This window comes from Dama dama, chromosome 2, assembly GCF_033118175.1.
Source record: "Dama dama isolate Ldn47 chromosome 2, ASM3311817v1, whole genome shotgun sequence".
Taxonomy (NCBI): domain Eukaryota; kingdom Metazoa; phylum Chordata; class Mammalia; order Artiodactyla; family Cervidae; genus Dama; species Dama dama.
This window is the reverse complement of record NC_083682.1, coordinates 21145359-21165459: the sequence shown is the minus strand read 5'-3', so window position 1 is coordinate 21165459 and position 20101 is coordinate 21145359. Positions and strand designations below refer to the sequence as shown.

Below are 20101 nucleotides of genomic sequence, written 5' to 3'. Positions count from 1 at the left end.
AGCTTCAGGAGTTGCTTGTATATTTTTGAGATTAATCCTTTGTCTGTTTCTTCATTTGCTATTATTTTCTCCCAATCTGAGGGCTGTCTTTTCACCTTACTTATAGTTTCCTTTGTAGTGCAAAAGCTTTTAAGTTTCATTAGGTCCCATTTGTTTAGTTTTGCTTTTATTTCCAATATTCTGGGAGGTGGGTCATAGAGGATCTTGCTGTGATTTATGTCGGAGAGTGTTTTGCCTATGTTCTCCTGTAGGAGTTTTATAGTTTCTGGTCTTACATTTAGATCTTTAATCCATTTTGAGTTTATTTTTGTGTATGGTGTTAGAAAGTGTTCTAGTTTCATTCTTTTACAAGTGGTTGACCAGTTTTCCCAGCACCACTTGTTAAAGAGGTTGTCTTTTTTCCATTGTATATCCTTGCCTCCTTTGTCAAAGATAAGGTGTCCATAGGTTCGTGGATTTATCTCTGGGCTTTCTATTCTGTTCCATTGATCTATATTTCTGTCTTTGTGCCAGTACCATACTGTCTTGATGACTGTGGCTTTGTAGTAGAGTCTGAAGTCAGGCAGGTTGATTCCTCCAGTTCCATTCTTCTTTCTCAAGATTACTTTGGCTATTAGAGGTTTTTTGTATTTCCATACAAATTGTGAAATTATTTGTTCTAGTTCTGTGAAAAATACCGTCAGTAGCTTGATAGGGATTGCATTGAATCTATAGATTGCTTTGGGGTAGAATAGCCATTTTGACAATATTGATTCTTCCGATCCATGAACACGGTATGTTTCTCCATCTGTTTGTGTCCTCTTTGATTTCTTTCATCAGTGTTTTATAGTTTTCTATGTATAGATCTTTTGTTTCTTTAGGTAGATATACTCCGAAGTATTTTATTCTTTTCGTTGCAGTGGTGAATGGTATTGTTTCCTTAATTTCTCTTTCTGTTTTTTCATTGTTAGTATATAGGAATGCAAGGGATTTCTGTGTGTTAATTTTATATCCTGCAACTTTACTATATTCATTGATTAGCTCTAGTAATTTTCTGGAAGAGTCTTTAGGGTTTTCTATGTAGAGGATCATGTCATCTGCAAACAGTGAGAGTTTCACTTCTTCTTTTCCTATCTGGATTCCTTTTACTTCTTTTTCTGCTCTGATTGCTGTGGCCAAAACTTCCAACACTATGTTGAATAGTAGTGGTGAGAGTGAGCACCCTTGTCTTGTTCCTGATTTCAGGGGAAATGCTTTCAATTTTTCACCATTGAGGGTGATGCTTGCTGTAGGTTTGTCATATATAGCTTTTATTATGTTGAGGTATGCTCCTTCTATTCCTGCTTTCTGGAGAGTTTTAATCATAAATGAGTGTTGAATTTTGTCAAAGGCTTTCTCTGCATCTACTGAGATAATCATATGGTTTTTATCTTTCAATTTGTTAATGTGGTGTATTACATTGATTGATTTGCGGATATTAAAGAATCCTTGCATTCCTGGGATAAAGCCCACTTGGTCATGGTGTATGATTTTTTTAATATGTTGTTGGATGCTGTTTGCTAGAATTTTGTTAAGGATTTTTGCATCTATGTTCATCAGTGATATTGGCCTGTAGTTTTCTTTTTTTGTGGCATCTTTGTCTGGTTTTGGAATTAGGGTGATGGTGGCCTCATAGAATGAGTTTGGAAGTTTACCTTCTTCTGCAATTTTCTGGAAGAGTTTGAGTAAGATAGGTGTTAGCTCTTCTCTAAATTTTTGGTAGAATTCAGCTGTGAAACCATCTGGTCCTGGGCTTTTGTTTGCTGGAAGATTTCTGATTACAGTTTCGATTTCCTTGCTTGTGATGGCTCTGTTAAGATCTTCTATTTCTTCCTGGCTCAGTTTTGGAAAGTTATACTTTTCTAAGTATTTGTCCATTTCTTTCAAGTTGTCCGTTTTATTGGCATAGAGCTGCTGGTAGTAGTCTCTTATGATCCCTTGTATTTCAGTGTCGTCTGTTGTAATCTCTCCATTTTCGTTTCTAATTTTGTTAATTTGGTTCTTCTCTCTTTGTTTCTTAATGAGTCTTGCTAATGGTTTGTCAATTTTGTTTATTTTTTCAAAAAACCAGCTTTTAGCTTTGTTGATTTTTGCTATGGTCTCTTTAGTTTCTTTTGCATTTATTTCTGCCCTAATTTTAAAGATTTCTTTCCTTCTGCTAACCCTGGGGTTCTTAATTTCTTCCTTCTCTAATTGCTTTCGGTGTAGAGTTAGGTTATTTATTTGGCTTTTTTCTTGTTTCTTGATGTAAGCCTGTAATGCTATGAGCCTTCCCCTTAGCACTGCTTTTACAGTGTCCCATAGGTTTTGGGTTGTTGTGTTTTCATTTTCATTCATTTCTATGCATATTTTGATTTCTTTTTTGATTTCTTCTATGATTTGTTGGTTATTCAGAAGCGTGTTATTTAGCCTCCATGTGTTTGAATTTTTAACATTTTTTTTCCCTGTAATTGAGATCTAATCTTACTGCACTGTGGTCAGAAAAGATGACTGGAATGATTTAAATTTTTTTGAATTTTCCAAGACCAGATTTATGGCCCAGGATGTGATCTATTCTGGAGAAGGTTCCATGTGCACTTGAGAAAAAGGTGAAGTTGATTGTTTTGGGGTGAAATGTCCTATAGATATCAATTAGGTCTAGGTGGTCCATTGTGTCATTTAAAGTTTGTGTTTCCTTGTTAATTTTCTGTTTAGTTGATCTATCCATAGTTGTGAGTGGGGTATTAAAGTCTCCCACTATTATTGTGTTACTATTAATTTCCTCTTTCATACTCGTTAGTGTTTGCTGTACATATTGCGGTGCTCCTATGTTGGGTGCATATATATTTATAATTGTTATATCCTCTTCTTGGATTGATCCTTTGATCATTAAGTAGTGTCCTTCATTGTCTCTTTTCACATCCTTTATTTGAAAGTCTATTTTATCTGATATGAATATTGCGACTCCTGCTTTCTTTTGGTCTCCGTTTGCGTGAAATATTTTTTTCCAGCTCTTCACTTTTAGTCTGTATGTGTCTCGTGTTTTGAGGTGGGTTTCTTGTAGACAGCATATATAGGGGTCTTGTTTTTGTATCCATTCAGCCAATCTTTGTCTTTTGGTTGGGGCATTCAACCCATTTACATTTAAGGTAATTATTGATAGGTGTGGTCCCGTTGCCATTTACTTTGTTGTTTTGGGTTCACGTTTATACAACCTTTCTGCATTTCCTGTCTAGAGAAGATCCTTTAGCATTTGTTGAAGAGCTGGTTTGGTGGTGCTGAATTCTCTCCGCTTTTGCTTGTCTGTGAAGCTTTTGAGTTCTCCTTCATATCTGAATGAGATCCTTGCTGGATAAAGTAATCTAGGTTGTAGGTTATTTTCTTTCATTACCTTAAGTATGTCCTGCCATTCCCTTCTGGCCTGGAGGGTTTCTATTGATAGATCAGCTGTTATCCTTATGGGAATCCCTTTGTGTGTTATTTGTTGTTTCTCCCTTGCTGCTTTTAATATTTGTTCTTTGTGTTTGATCTTTGTTAATTTGATTAATATGTGTCTTGGAGTGTTTCTCCTTGGGTTTATCCTGTTTGGGACTCTCTGGGTTTCTTGGACTTGGGTGGCTATTTCCTTCCCCATTTTAGAGAAGTTTTCAGCTATTATCTCCTCGAGTATTTTCTCATGGCCTTTCTTTTTGTCTTCTTCTTCTGGGACTCCTATGATTCGAATGTTGGGGCATTTCACATTGTCCCAGAGGTCCCTGAGGTTGTCCTCATTTCTTTTGATTCTTTTTTCTTTTTTCCTCTCTGCTTCATTTATTTCCATCATTTTATCTTCTACCTCACTTATCCTATCTTCTGTCTCCGTTATTCTGCTCTTGGTTCCCTCCAGAGTGTTTTTGATCTCATTTATTGCATTATTCATTTTTAAGTGACTCTTTTTTATTTCTTCTAAGTCTTTATTAAACATTTCTTGCATCTTTTCAATCTTTGTCTCCAGGCTATTTATCTGTAACTCCATTTTGTTTTCAAGATTTTGGATCATTTTTATTGTCATTATTCTAAATTCTTTTTCAGGTAGATTCCCTATCTCCTCTTCTCTTGTTTGACTTGGTGGGCATTTTTCATGTTCCTTTACCTGTTGGGTATTTATCTGCCTTTTCATCTTGTTTAGATTGCTGTGTCTGGAGTGGGCTTTCTGTATTCTGGAGGTCTGTGATTCCTTTTTATTGTGGAGGATTAACCCAGTGGGTGGGGTTAGATGATTGGCTTGTCAAGGTTTCCTGGTTAGGGAAGCTTGTGTCAGTGTTCTGGTGTGTGGAACTTGATTTCTTCTCTCTGGAGAGCAATGGAGTGCCCAGTAATGAGTTTTGAGATGGGTCTATGTGTTAGGTGTGACCTTGGGCAGCCTGTATGTTGATGTTCAGGGCTATGTTCCTGCGTTGTTGGAGAATTTGCGTGGTATGTCTTGCTCTAAAACTTATCGGCTCTTGGGTGGTGGTTGGTTTCAGTGTAGGTATGGAGGCTTTTGGACAGTCTCTTATTACTTAAAGTTCCATGTAGTCAGGAGTTTTCTGGTGTTCTTAGGTTTTGGGCTTAAGTCTCCTGCCTCTGGATTTCAGTTTTACACTTCCAGTAGTCTTAGGACTTCTCCAACTATACAGCCCTGATAATAAAACTTCTAGGTTAATGGCGAAAAGATTCTCCCCCGTTAGGGACACCCAGAGAGGTTCACAGAGTTACATGAAGAAGAGGAGAGGGAGGAGGGAGATAGAGATGAGCAGGAGGAGAAAAAGGGGGACTCCAGAGGAGAGAGACAGATCTACGCAGCTCTCTGTTCCCAGAGTGTTCTCCGTAGCCCAGACACCTACAAAGATTCACAGAATTGGATTGGGAAGAGAAGGGGAAAGGAGGAAATAGAGGTGTTCTGAGGCAGAAAACAGAGAGTCAAGATTGAGAGAGAATAATCAACACACTCCTGAATAAAAATGGGAACTGAATATTGGATTCTTAAATGTTCACAATTTATATCATATACTGAAAAACAAAGATTAAAAATTTAGAGTAGAGGTTAGACTCTTAAAAATACTATATTCAAAACAAAAACCAAAACACACAAAAAAATTTTAGAAATATATATGAAGTTTGGTTTAAAAATAGGGCTTCTCTTTTTTTGGTAAGGTTATAGTGTAATGAAAATGAAAATTAAGAAGTAGTAGAGGAGTAATAGAGGACTTTAAAAGGAAATAAGAGAAAAAGAAAAATAGAAAACAGAAGAGAAAAAGAAAAAAAAGAAAAAAAACAATAAAAGAAAAAAAATTTTTTTTCGTAATTAAAAAAATCGTAAAAATCTATGAAAATGAAAGTTAAGGAGTAATGGGGGAGTAATAGGGAATTTTAACGGAAAATAAAAGAGAAAAAAGAAAAAAAATTTTTTTTTTCTTACCAAAAAAAAAAAAAAAAGTAAAAATATATCTAGGAGTTTCTCTGGAGTTGTTGCGGTCAGTGTGAGTTCAGTTCAGTTTCAGATAGCTCCTCGTTCCAGCTTACACTTCTCGATATCTACAGGCCCCTTCCAGTGTAGTCGGTGTTATCTACAGGGATTTTAATCTGTTGCACCAGTCCCTTCTGAAGCGGTTCCTTTTGTTTATTTGGCTTCTGTTTGCCGGTCTCTTCAGTGCCTCATTTCCGCCCTGACACAAGCGGGCGGAGGTGGACTCTTATTCAGGTTGCTAGTTCCCTCGAGCTGCGGGGAGGGGCTGGCGCTACTTTCCCCTTCTACGCTGCTCAGGCTCCCGGCTGTTCTAGATGGAGCGTGCCTTGCGCTGCGCGCAGTTCCAGCCCTCAGGTGTTCCACAAAAGCAGGGAACAAAAAGCTGCGCCTGCGTTTTGTGCCTTCGCCGTCCCAGTGGCTCAGGCAGCCAGGAGCCTCACGGGCGCACTCTCCCCAGGTGCGGCGGGCCTTTTCCCCTGCGCGATTCCAGTCTCAGTTTCCGCTGGCGCCAGTCGGGTGCATGTGCCTTCTGCCCTCCACGTCCCCAGCCCCAGTCCCCGCCTGCGCTGGTCGGGTGCGTGCGCCCTGTGTCTCACCGCGACCCTCCCGGCGGATGTCGACCATCCAGAATCTCAGGAGGTCTTTGATTAGAAACTGGAGGCCTGTTTGCAGTGCGGTAGGGGATGCGGTCCTTGGGGCCGAGCCTGCCCCTTCCCCTCCCCCCTGCCTCCAGCCTCCAGCGGGGCTGGGTCGGTCCACAGCCTGCGAGCTCTTCTCTGGACTTGCTCGGTCCCTTTGTTCTGTGAACGGCCAGCAGTGTGTTCAGCCGGTTAATTTTCTCTCTCTTTTGCTGACCCACAGTTTAAGTTGGTAACTCACAGAAGCTCCCTCCAATTGTCCTCAGGGCACTCAGGCCCGGTCCTTAACCTAAGCAATGCCGCCCGCTCCTCTCTGTTCCGCCGCCACTTGCTGGTGGCGGATGCGGGTGTCTGGGGTACTTTTCTGCTGGGAGTTGCTTTTAGGCACGTAAACTGTGGGTTTTATTTATTGTTCCCCTCCCAGTCAGGTTGCCCTCCGAGATTCAAACACTTCCCAGACCCGCTAGTGCGAGGGTTTCCTGGTGTCTGGAAACTTCCTCTATTAAGACTCCCTTCCTGGGACGGATCTCCATCCTTAGCTCTTTTGTCTCTCTTTTTATCTTTTATATTTTGTCCTACCTCCTTTTGAAGACAATGGGTTGCTTTTCTGGGCGCCTGATGACCTCAGCTAGCGATCAGAAGTTGTTTTGTGAAGTTTGCTCTGCGTTCAGTTATTCTTTTGATGAATTTGTAGGAGAGAAAGTGGTCTACCCGTCCTATTCCTCTGCCATCTTGGCTCCCCTCTGCCTTTTCTAAATCCAGCTAGAACATCTGGAAGTTCATGGTTCACGTACTATTGAAACCTGGCTTGGAGAATTTTGAGCATTACTTTGCTAGCATGTGAGATGAGTGCAATTGTGCAGTAGTTTGAACATTGTTTGGTGTTGCCCTTCTTTGGGATTGGAATGAAAACTGACCTTTTCAGTCCTGTGGCCACTGCTGAGTTTTCCAAATTTGCTGGCATATTGAGTGCAGCACTTTTGCAACACCATCTTTTAGGATTTGAAATAGCTCAACTGGAATTCCATCACCTCCACTAGCATTGTTCGTAGTGATGCTTCCTAAGGCCCACTTGACTTCGCATTCCAGGATGTCTGACTCTAGGTGAGTGATGACACCATCATGATTATCGATGGTGAGTGTGTGTGGGGGGGTTTAACTGCATCTGTGGTTATCTGGGTCATGAAGATCTTTTTTTGTATTGTTCTGTGTATTCTTGCCACTTCTTAATATCTTCTGCTTCTGTTACCATACCAATTCTGTCCTTTATTGTGCCCATCTTTGCATGATACCCTTGGTATGTCTAATTTTCTTGAAGAGATTTCTAGTCTTTCCCTTTCTATTGTTTTCCTCAATTTCTTTGCACTGATCACTGAGGAAGGCTTTCTTATCTCTCCTTGCTATTCTTTGGAGCTCTACATTCAAATGGGTATATCTTTCCTTTTTTCCTCTGCCTTTTGCTTCTCTTCTTTTCTTACCTATTTGTAAGGCCTCCTCAGACAATCATTTTGCCTTTTTGCATTTCTTTTTCTTGGGGTTGATCTTGCTCCGTCTCTTGTACAATGTCACGAACCTCCATCCATAGTTCTTCAGGCCCTCTGTCTATCAGATCTAATCCCTTGAATCTATTTGTAACAACAGAGATAGACATAATTACAAAGTAATGCCACAAATGTGAGTACTTTGAGAAAAGCACAGGGGGCCGTGGGCACTTATGCCAGGAGAAGCCAGACTTCCAGGCTAAAATGAGAGTTAAACGACCACTATGAGCTAAAACAGAACACTCAGGGAGACCATGGCTCAGCATGGCCAGAACCTCAAACGTGGCTTCCAGCATGTCCAGTAGCACCCTGACCAGTTTTTCCTTCAGGACCAGGAAGAAATGAAAGTCAAAACTACAGAGAAATGTATTATCGCCCTGTTGTATATTCTTTTCAGAGCCAGCATGGTCTGGTGACCCCTGCACAGAAACTGCACCATATCCAGATATAATCTCGGGCAAGTTAGGTAACTGCTCATCAGCTAGGAGTGAGTGAAAGCAGTGCTTACCCCTAGGAGCTTTGTGAGGATTCAATAAGAGGATTTTGTGTTCATGGTAAGAACTCATAAATGTTAGCTGCCATTTTCCTACCGCCGGAAGGGCCTAAAGGATGCAGCCAATATATTTGGGTTAGATATTAAAAAGGACTTCCGGATTAGAAGGCCATGAAATCCTAGACTGGGCACTGAAGTCATGGAAACCAAGACTTGAAGGCAGAAAGCGAGCCATAAACTCTGTGGTTCATTGATTGTGGCCCCAAAAGAGACGAGGGCTGTGTGCAATGACTTCTCAGGATTTCTTCCAGCCGACAGGTTCCTGGAATGCATTTTAGCCTTGGCCTTACGGCAGGTTTCTAAGACTACAATAGTGATGTCCGCTGCTATTGAGAACCCTGGGAACCGCACAGCTCTAGCGTCCAGCCATATAAATCTGATAAAAATAGGAGCTGAAACACCATCCCCAAGTTGCTATTTTTAAAAGCATCTGAGATGCTGGATTGGGTTTATTTCTTCTTCAAACGGCATCTCGCTGTTCCCTCCTCCCGGTGGGCAGGATGCTAACGTGGCACATGCGAGGGACAGGAGCCAGAGGCCTGGGGAGGCGCATGTGTTAAGGGCTCACACCCTGGCCTCCCAGCTCCAGATGCACCTGCCCCTCCCACAACCCTTGCTCCTCTGTCTCCTCCCTCTGCTCCCTAGAGAGAGAGAGAGAGGCCCCCTGGGCGCCCCGGCAGAGCTGTGTCCGCCAACTTCCTCCATAGCAGAGACAGAACCGGAGAGGTAAAGGGGGTGCTCCGGAGGTGGGAAAAGAGGCAATATGGCTCGGAAGGGGGCCAGGACCCAGACCACTGATCCTCAGGGTGTCTTGACACATCCTTGGCACAGCTGGCCCTGAAAGGAACAGTTTTAGGAGCCGGAGCTGGGTCACCCCACCACACTGCCTCTTGCTAAGCAACTCCCAGCGCCCTGCAGATGGGCAAGTGGGCTGGGAGGGGCTTCAGGCAAAAAGTCCCAGAACCGTGTTCCTCCTGCCCTGCAGATGATATGGGTTCTAGGCAGCCAGCTAAGCATCTGGCTGTGTTAAAGAACTAGAGGGAAAAGATCGTAAGTGAGCACACTGCGGCCTGAGGGGAGGAGTCTAGATGACAGTTAGCTTCTGGGCACTCAGTAACCAGGCCTGGGATAAGCTGGGGGGAGGAGAAGGGAGGAGATCTGAACACAGTTTATTGGTTAGAGGAGGGGGTGCCACGTGTGTGATAAGAGCACACGCTTTTAACAGCGCCTTATACTGCTGGAGCAAATTTATATCCGTTACCTAATTTCACATCAACAATAGCCCTTTGAATAATTTACAGTTATTTCCATTTTTTTTTTTTTCCTAACAAGAAAATTAAACCTATTTAGTGACTGAGGCAGAGTTGGAAATCAGGTCTCCAAGAGCAGAGCTGGCCCTTCAATTTGGTGTTTCCCGTAGGGTGAAGTTTACGTGGTTGAGAACAAGAACTACCAGCTGTGTTGAGATTGAGTTCATTAACGAGTTTGCGAAGTTGCAAAGCTGGGTTGATTCTCAGCTCAGCTCTGCGATTCCAGTCGCTTCGGACAATTGCTTTACTCTCTTTGGGTCAGTGTCTCCCCTCTGACCCCTACCCCGTGCACCAGGGAGGCTGGTCTCTCTCTCTTCAGCCTTGCCCTGCCCCGGCAGGGACTTGAGTCACCCTGCCAGAGCTGAAGCTGATGCCAGATAAGTATTTGTTGTGTGAATGCTTGATTGACAAAAACAAGCATTAATTACGCTTGGACACTGGTGATTTAGACACTAGTGCGATGCAGGAGTGACCTCCACCATGCACGGTGTGATTTAGAAGGGACAGCCATCTGTAGACGCGCTCAAGGCCCTTGGTCTTCACCCTGCCTCCTTCACTGTGCTGACGCAGACCGGAGTGCTTCCTCAGTTACCTCTTCTCAGACCATGAACCCTCCGGTTTCAGCTGAAATGAACTTAGAGCTGGCATTTCTGTGAACCCCCCTCGTCAATTACTCATGCCTTATACTTAGTCATATCCTGTGCTAACTTACTCTATTTTTCTTTTTAAGTATACCTATGGCTGATTCAAATGTTGATTGGCAAAAACCAGCACAATACTATAAAGCAATTACCCTTCAATTAAAAAGAAATAAATTTAATAAAAAATAAGAAAAAATAGAAACAGATTATTTTAGGTCTTATGCAGTTTAACTGCAAGAAAAAGATAAAATGATATTATAAGTACATAAGACTGATCAAATTCTTTGACACATAAGAAGTAAACAGACCAAAAATCTCTACCTAACAAACAGCTAAGGCTTCCCAAGTGGTACTAGTGGTAAAGACCCTGCCTGCCAATGCATAAGACATAAGAGATGTGGTTTTGATCCCAGGGTCCGGAAAATCCCCTGGAGGAGGGCATGGCAACCCACTCCAGTATTCTTGCCTGGAGAATCCTATGGACAGAGGAGCCTGGTGTGCTACAGTGCATGGGGTCACAAAGAGTCAGACATGGCTGAAGTGACTGAGCGTGAACACAAAAGACAGCTAGGAAAAGAAAGGTGAAAATAAAACCCTACATTTTTTCCCCTTTTTTAATGACTTTAAGAACACGGTAACATGGCATTTGCATCTGATTACACTTTGTATTAACATAAGTATTAAATGAAATCTTTTGGTTTAAAAAAAAAAAGAAGTATTGGACTATATAGTTGCTTTACAATGTGTTGGTTTCTGCTGTGTAGCAAAGAGAATCAGCTCTATGTATACCTACACCCCCAGGACACTGAGTAGACTTCCCTGAACTATAAGGCAGGTTCTTATTAGTCATCTATTTTATATACATAGAATCCAGAGTGTAGGGCTTCCCAGGTGGATCAGTGATAAAGAACCCCCTGCACTGCAGGCTACTCTGAATGATGCTATATGGGTGAGTATGTGTCATTATGGACTCCTGTGGGGGTTCCGGGGTAAAGAATCAACCTGCAATGCAGAAGATAGGAGTTCCATCCCTGGGTCAGGAATCTCATGGACAGAGGAGCCTGGCAGGCTACGGTCCATGAGGTCTCGAGGGTCGGACACTACTTAGCACCCAAACCACCACTACCATCAATAGTGTGTACAAGTCAATCCCAGTCTCCCAGTTGGCCCCACACCCCTTTCCCCCCTGGGGGTCCATACATTTATTCTCTACCTCTGTGTCTCTATTTCTGCTTTGCAAATAGGTTCATCTGTACTAGCTTCTATCCTAACTTATCCTTGAGTGGGCGTCCACTGTGAGCCTTCTCTTTGCCACTAGCTGGTTAAGCTTTCTTGGGGGTTGGGGTCTTACAGGTTCCTTGGAGTTCTGCTACCCCCTCCCCGTGCCACCCTCCTCCCCGGGCTCTTCACCTCTGAGAGAGTGTCTTGGGGTCTGGGGATTGTCCTGCGGGTGGCTTCTGGCCGGTTCTTCAGCCTGAGTAGTTTCCTGGCTTGATTGGAGTGGGTGGGCCCCAGGCACTAGGCTAAGGGCCTGGCGGGTTTTTCCCCTCGGGGCAGGATGCCTGGCGCCTTCGGTAAGGAACAGAAACTAAGACGCTTTCTCAAAGCCAAGAAGGGGTGTGCAAAGGAGGTGCAGAGGGAGAAGTTTGGGGGTGGCAGGGCCGGTGCAAAGGGAGGGCGCAGGTCTCCGACCACGGCACCAGGCCACTGTGCGTGGGAGGGGCGTGCCTCAGTTTCCCGAGGGGGAGAAAGACACGGTTCCACGCGTGGGAGAGCGGAGAGCGCTTTGTAGGGCTCATTGTTTCCAGGAGGGCGTGCATGGGCTGCGCTGGGCACATCCATCCTGGTGCTACTCACAGGCTGCGCCCGCCTGAACTCTGCGCCCTCACCCCACCAGTCTCCTCCTACCCTCCCCGCCAACACCCCCCTCCCGCCAACACCCCCCACCGCCCCGCTCTCCGCCGCCACACACACCCCTCCGCGCCCGCCCCATCGGTCTACCCATCCGCTCCCCTCGCCCCGGGGCCCGCCGCCCCCCGGTTCCGCTGCCGCCGCCGGCGCACCTTCCCGAGTCGGCGGCCACCCGCCTCGCCCGTAAGCGGGATCGCCCCTGCCCTTCCTCCTCCTCCACCCCGCCCTTCCTCCTCCTGCCCGCCTGCTCCCCGCTCGGCTCCCCGGCCGTGTGCGCAAGCGTGTCCGGCCCCCTTCCCCGCCCCACGCCGGGGCCCGGGCCCCCGCCTCCCAGCAGGCGGACTTGCCCGCTCCCAGGCCGGCCCCGCGCCTGGGACAGGGACCGGGCCGAGCGGAGCCGCCGCGCCTCCAGCCCGTGCGCCTAGCGGATCTGAGCTGCGCGCGGAGCCATCCTGCCCCGCCCCGCGCCACCCGCGAGGGTGAGTACGCGGCGGCCGGTCCCCGTGGGGCCCGCCAGCGAGGGCGGGGAGCACCTCCGGGTCCCGGCCGCCCGGTTCCCTGCCCGGCGCCGCGAGAGGGGAGGTGGTCGGGCCGGGCACGTGGGCGCCGCGCGGGTTCGGGTCGGGGTCCCGGAGGGGCGGCCACAGCCCAGGGATTCCTTGCCCTGGATGGGATTTTCCACGGAAAGCCGATTGTCTTTGCTCCCTGGGAGTGAGCGAATGGGACGGTCCTCCTCTCTGGAAAGTTTCTAGCCCCCAGCCCTGCGCCGAGGCGGAAGAGGCCCTCCCCACCCCGCCTCCGCGTTGGGCATCCTCTGAGCCGCGCTTGCTCCCCACAACTGCCCCACCAGGTCCAGGAGGTCGGCGGGCTGGCTTGGCTGGAGTTGACAGGCTCTGCTGGGGCCGCCTGTGTGCAGGAGACCCAAGGTCGCCAAGCAGAGCCCAAGCGTGGGGGTCGCTAGCTGCAGACTGGCCGTGCCCAAGACACCAGTCCACGTTCCTGGGGGTCTTCGGGCCTAGGCTACTGTGTCTGGGACCTGCCTGGCTGGTGGGCAATGGGGAGGGATGGGGTTGGGGTGGAGTTCAGTTCGGGGTAGAATCCCTGGGCTCAGTTGTCAGTGCTGGGTGCCCCTCTGGGGCCCCTGCTGGCTGGGACCTCCCTGGCAAAACCCTCAGCTGCCAGCATGTCTGTCAGCACTTGCCCCTCCATTCCCAGTCTTGGGGGAGGCTCTGCCTGGGCCATCTGAGGCCTCATCTACTATAGTGCCCCTGTCTCCCAGACTGGGTCCTGAGTGCCAGCATAGGGGGCTCCTGCCAGAGGGCTGGGGCTGCAGACAGTGTCCGGGGGCTCAGCTGTGCCCGTCTGACCTCCTGACCACCCACAGGCTGGCACACCCTCTCGCTTCTCAGGGCAGCCTGTGCTGTGGGGTAGGGGGGTGGAGGCACAGTGTGGAAGCCCAGTCCAGGCAGACTTATTCTTTGCGGAACCTAGGGAACGGGCCTGGCATAGCTAGGGTGGCAGAGGCGCAAACCAAAGCCACTCTCCTGAGCTATGCTCTGCCGCCCGCCCCGTCTAGACCCCCGCCTTGGCATCTTCGGGGGTGGGGGGGGGGTGTTGGGGAGGAATCGTTAAGGTGCTGACTGCCATGGAAGTTACCTGCACAGAGGCAGAGGTATGTGAGTATTTGCTCTTAGCAGCATTTCTCCCACACCCTCCAAAGAGACTCTCCAAAGGCTGCCCATAATCCTGGAGAGGTTGCCCGCGAGGTGCCAGCTGCTTGGGGCCTAGAAATGAACTTCCGGGGCTTCTTCTCTTTGCCGGGAGCTAATTGGCGAATAACCCCTGCCCAAGTTGACATGGCCCAGGTCCCTCTGGCCTATACCTGGCTTGGTTTGAGTCTCCACTGTGAGGGTCTTCGTGCCTCATCCCTCAGCATCCGTGTGCTGGGCGGGCGGGAGATCTGAGGCTGTCGCCTGGGCCCTGGGCCTCCCTCCCAGCACCCGAAGGAGAGCCAGGAGTCTGGACCTTTCCCCCAGAGCCCAGGTTATCAGGGCTTCAGAGGGGAGGGTGGATGGTAGGAGGAGTTAGCAAGTAGCCTGGGGTCTCGTTCTAGACGTGGAGGCTGAGCAGCGTCCGTGGCTTGGGAGTGGACTGCTGCTTGGGGCCGTAGGGTCCCTTGCCCATGAGTGGAGGCCCAGGCCGAAGCAGTCCTCAGTGCCTTCTGAGCTGATTTCCCTTTTGTCCCTCACCCGCTTCCCTTCCCAAAGCAGTGACTCACTCCCACTCCTCAGAAACAGAGTTCTTTGGCCCCTCCACCCTCCCAGCCCTTTTAGATTCCTAGGATCCAGTTTTTGGGTTTAGAACCGAGAATCTGCTCCTCTTAGAACTGTAGCAAGTCCTAGAAAGGAAGGACTTTCCTGGTGGCTCTGCCTGCAAGAGAGGAGACAGTCAAGACTTTGCCAGCAATACAGGAGACCCGGGTTCGATCCTTGCCTTCCGAAGATCCCCTGGAGGAGGAAATGACAACCTACTCCAGTATCTTTGCCTGGAGAATTCCACGGACAGAGGAGCTTGGCAGGCTACAGTCCATGGAGTCTCAAAGAGTCGGGCACAGCTGAGTGACCGACACTTAACACTTTCTTCCCCGCTTTTCTACAGCTGAGGCCAGACCTCCATTCCTGGGCCCTGTGAACATCCGTGGTTTACCCACTCTGGCCTGGCATCTATGTTACACTGGGTGCCCACCCAGGCCCTATGTGGGTGCATTTTCTGGGTGGACTCCTCCACTCAGAGCGGCTCAACAGTTTGGCCTTTCTGTCAAAGAGAAGGGGCCCCTCCATCTTGCAATAATACATCATGGTCCCAGCCCATGAGGATGGGGTGGGGACCTCCAAGTCTCCTGCAAGGGATCCTTCAGATCAGTGTCCCAGAGGGTCCCAGAGACTGAGGACCAGACCTACAGCTTGTGACAGCCGCCAGAACCCAGCTGAGTTCCCAGGCCCTGGGGGTTGGACTGTGGGTGCTAGGGAGCAGGGCAGTCAGGTAGGGGGACACCCAGAAAGTGTACGGGGCCTGACCCTCCCCCTCCCCCTGACTCCTCAGCTGCCTGGGGGTACGCATTCTTCTGCAGGAACTAGCTAGCTTCTCATACCTCTCCACCTCAGGTCCTTCTCCACTCTTGTCCTTTTGGTTTCCTTGAGGAAGTGCCTAGCGCGGGCAGATTTGGGTGCCTGTAGTCATTAATTCCCTCTCTCATTGGTCACCCTTTCCTGGAGGCGCTCAGCACTTGTCCACGCTTGTTCGGAGTGTGCCAGGAGGGGTTGCTGGCCACGCCTGGACTCCAGTTCACTCCTGACCTGTGCTGCAATCTGTGTGTGTGTGTGTGTTAGTGACGCCCTTTATTCTACTGGCGGAGGAAGTGGTCAAGTGTTTGCTACAAGTGGGAGCAGCTGTAGTGATGCCTGAGCCCCAGGCAGGTGCGACGAGCTTCCGACTGGCGCCCCTGAGGCCCGCAGAGGGGGAAGCTCTGCCGGGGGCTGCCCTGTGTTGATTGCTCTTCAGATGAGGAAGGCCATCTTGAGCCACAGGTTTTCTTTTCATCTTGGCCCCTTGCCTGGGACCAGTAGCCCTGCCGCCAGATGACCGCCCTATCTCTGCCACCCCTACCCCCCGCAAAGCCACCCTGCAGAGACATGATGTGATTGTTCTAGAATTTGAAGTCCTGGCTTCTGCCCCGAGCCCAGGAGGGAGGAGGGTGCTGCTGCGGGGGGTCGGAGGAGGGTGTCCACTTGGGCCTCGAGGGTGGGCAAGGCCTGGTGCCGCTTCACTCCAAAGCCTGAGTGGGTTGGGGACTCTGGGATCTTGCTCTCCTGTGGAGGGTGGGGAGCATGGTTGCTAGGAAGAGGACAGGAAGCTGTTTGCAGAGTGTTTGGCGGGCACACTGTTGTTTCTGCCGTGGGTCCAAACCCTCCACCAAGGTGCGGGCTCCAGGGACTTCGGTGATGCTGCTGCGTCTATGATCTGCCCTGTGTCCTCCGCCGGGGCAGACTTCACAAATACCTGGCCTTCTAGTAAAAAGAGAGATAGCGAATAACAAAAGTGGTTACAATTTATCTGTCAAGCTATCAAGCGCTTAATAAACGCCTGGCACAGCAAACCTCTACAAAAAAAAAAAAAAGCTCTGTGCTATTCACTTATTTACATTACTTCGTGTAAGCTCATGTGACTCTTTCATTAAGCCCGTTTGTAAATGAAGACAGGGAGGCGTGGGAAGATTGGACCACTTGGCCAAGGTCACACAGCTCCTAAGCAGCTGAGCTGGGACTCTGCCTGCATCCAAAATCTTGTGCTTTTCAGCCTGGTTCTTTACTGTTCCCCAAGCTCATCTTACCCTTCCCCGAGATCTATGAAGAAGGTGAGTCTTAGCGGTGTGAAAGGGTTTGCTCAAGGCTACAGGGAATTGGTGACCACGGGGAACACGGCCCTTCTGATTCGAAGTCTGGAACTCTGTGCAGCCCTCAACCCCATGTCTGACCCGGCTCGTCCTGGGCTTCCAAACCCCTGCCTCTCTCATCTGGGCAGGGCCGGGTTCCCCTTCCTCCCTCCCTGCTCCTGTGGCCCCTCCCAGCCCCTGCCAGCACCCACCTCTCCTGCTTTCCCGCTGGTAATTGCTTCCATCTGGCCTGCCTGCCGGCTCCTATTCCTTGGAAATGCGGCTCCCTGGCTGCTGCCCACAAGGCCTCATCCGGCAACAGTGGCGACACGTGGGGACAGGGAGGGGTCCTCTGGGGTCTGAGCTCGGGGACCTGCCTTGGCAGCTGTTCCTGACACCCCCAGATTCCTGCCCGGCCATGGTGCCTTTGTTCCAGGGTGCCCCTGGACCCCGTCCTGGGCTGGTCAAGACCAGAGAGGATCCTCAAAGACCCACATCCTTTTTGCTTCTTAGAGGTTGCTCCGATCAGGAGGAGGGAGGCCTGGTTGGCAGGGTTGGCGGGAGAGAAGTGGGGGTGGTGGAGCCCCGCCCTGGGGACCCCTTGCTCGAAGCTTATGGGAAGGGAACAGCGGCAGGGACCCAGGGACCTGGGAGCTCTGGGCAGGTGAGCATGGAGCCGGCTCATGTCCTTGGGTTCTGAGCAAGGAACTCAGAGCCAGCAGGACTAGAGATGAAGCTTCGTCCTTTGTCGTGATGAAAAAATAAAACTGGCACGTTTAACAATGCATCCAGAGCTCTGTGGGCTTCCTTGCCTAGGGAGGGGAGGGGACCAGGTCCTCAGTGCGGCCATCTGGAGATTTCAGGAAGAAGACTCTGCCTGGGGGTGGGCAGGGAACGTGCCGTGCCCCTGATGCTGTTCAACCGTGACCCTGACAGGGATGGTCCAGAGGCGATGCAGGCATGGGAGGGGCGTGTTTGTGGGAGGGGTGTGAACGGGTTTGGAAACTTTCAGGGCGTTTTCCTTGCTGACTCAGGAGTGGTTTCGCATAAGTTCCAGAAACCTGTCGTGCTCTTTGCCGTGTTATTCTTGCCTGGAATGGTGTCTAACATAATAAATGCTCGGTAAATATTTCTTTGCTGAGTGGATGGAGGATGTAGATCGGATATGACCTTGTCTTCACCATGTCCGCGCTCCACTTCCCCCTTTTCTTGGGGTGAGGGCTTCCCAGGTGGAGCCCGTGGTAAAGAATCCACCTGCCAGTGCAGGATATGCAGGAGACATGAGTTCGGTCCCTGGGTTGGGGAGATTCCCCTGGAGGAGGAAATGGCCACCCTCTCCAGTCTTCTTGCCTGGAGAATCCCATGGACAGAGGAACCTGGCGGGCTGTAGTCTGTGGGGTGTCAGATGTGACTGTGCACACACACACACTTTCTTGGGGTGAAGGGAGAAGAGTTTCCCCTTTGACAGGCTGTTGAGGACCTGGCCCAGCAGCCTGTTCAGACCTGGGAGAGGCAAGCAGGAGTCCCCCGAGGTGGGGATGAGCAAGAAGCTGCCCCCCAGGAGGGCCTCCCCTCTATGCCCCCACACTAGGGCCAGCTGGTCACTTTCTTGCTCCCATCCCCCTTCCTCAGCCCCGCTTTCAGGTCATTGCACAGACTGGTCCCAACCCCCCCTCCTGCCTGACACTTTATTTGGGTCCAAGAAAAGCGCCCCTGGAATGGAACCTTCTAGGGTCTCATGTCAGGAGTAAGGGCTTGGGAGGGGGTTCGCCCCCATTCTTGCTTCAACCCAAAAAACGCCACTTCTTCCTTCTATATATTGGAGTCCCATATAAAACTGCATTTGAAAGTGGGACAGGGGGTGTCCAGTAGGACTGTTCTTACACCCCCACCCCCAGCCACGTGTCCATGTCCTCAGCTCCAGCCTCTGCTTCTGCTGGCCCCTGACAGTGACTTGGGTGCCGGTGGCAGTCCCCTTCCTAGATAGCTGGTGTCCTTAAGGATCCAACTCGAGCCCGTCCCAAGGCTTCCCTGATGGCCCTGCACACCGCTCGAGTCCCAACCTGTGACATCAGGGGGCCCTGTCCCCCACTGCCCGGCGAGCCCAGAGGGCCTCAGATGGCTGGGAGGGCAGGGCTGCATTAGCACTTCTGAATGAGAGCTCATTTCCATAAACGTCCCAGCGCCTGGGGTCCGGCTCTGTAAATGCTGGCTGCCGCGCTTTCTGTGATTCAGTAAGTGGGGCCCAGAGACCGGAGCGCACTTTCTCTGGGGACCAAGGATCTGGGCAGGTGGTGTTGTCTTCTCTGCCTGGAAGGAGGGCCGAGTGCATGTGTGTGTGGATGTGTGCGCTGGAGTCAGTTCCTGTGTATTTCCAGCATTTATTCCGGGGTGTGCTCCTGCGTTTGAGCAGGGATTCATGTGTTTGTGCTCAGAGATGTGTTTGTAGGTTTTGACACACAGTGGACCAGAGCAGAGATCACCTGAGAAAGAGCTCAGAGTGTTTTCTGGGTACCTCCTGGCTCTGGGGTGGGGATGGGGCTGTGGGTTCTCAGATCTGCCTCCTTGTTTCCCCATAGGGGCTTCAGGAGCCCCTGGCTAGGGAGACTCTGGGTCATATTTGATGGGCTGAGCATCAGCCCTCCTCCCAGCAGTTCCACCTGCTCTTCGCTGGTCCTACCCCAGAGGGATCACTGCTGAGACTGGGGCGGCAGAGGGTGGTCTACACGTTCCCCAGCAACACCTAGAAGTCTAACCACCCATCGCTTTCCTCGTTGTGACCTTTACTTCGAGAGCACATGTCCAGTAACATCCCAGCACCTGCGGTCCGGCTCTATAAATGCTAGCTGCTGCGCTTTCTGTGATTCCGGATCACAGACTCTGAGGTCCAGAGACTGAAGAGCGCTTTCTTTGGGGGCCAGAAAGCTGGGCAGGTGTTGGTCTGTCTTCTCTATCTGCTCCCAGCCGTATGGCCTCTGGCACGTCTGGAGCTCTGGTTCTCCACCAGCACATCTGATAACTGGGTTAACAGTGCAGCGCATGGGATCGGTCACGCAGCACAGACAATACACGTGAGCTGGGGAGACCTCGGAGGTCCAGGCTGATGTGAGACTGATTCCAGGGCAGGACCTTTGACCACCTGACTTCCTGTCGCATCCCCGGCGCCGGGCTGGCACACAGTAGCCTCTCGGTAACTCCTTTTCACAAAGATGGTAGCTGAGACTCAGAAAAGGAACTCTGTTCCAGGTCACAGAGGGACTCTTGCCCCAGGCAGGAGCTACCTCTCCTGTGCTCCCCCCTGCCCCCATCTCTCCTTTCTCTGAGGTCCTGGTTTATTTTCTAGGTTCCAAAGATGTAGGATTGTTGAGGCTGAAATCCCTGGGGCCTGGCTGACAGAGGGGCTGGCTGGGCTGGAATCAGTTGTCTGGAAATGCTCCCACCCTGTCCTGCTTCTCCTGGACCACCTGTCTGGCTCAGAGGCTGTGTGTGTGGGGGCTACCAGGGGGCATCCTCTAGGGCTGGAGCTTCTCCTTTATGCTAAGTCATGTCCCACTCTTGGCGACCCCATAGACGGTAGCCTGCCAGGCTCT

General features: G+C 50.0%; 1 protein-coding gene across 1 annotated transcript in view; it reads left to right on the top strand.

Moving 5' to 3' along the window:
* The first annotated feature begins 12423 nt into the window (after nucleotides 1–12423).
* Nucleotides 12424–20101, top strand: part of ST3GAL4 (ST3 beta-galactoside alpha-2,3-sialyltransferase 4) — a 38083-nt gene continuing 30405 nt past the window's right edge. Inside the window, exon 1 of the mRNA XM_061166861.1 lies at nucleotides 12424–12558. The gene's annotated coding sequence lies outside the window, so the exon portion shown is untranslated. The remainder of the gene's footprint in view (nucleotides 12559–20101) is intronic.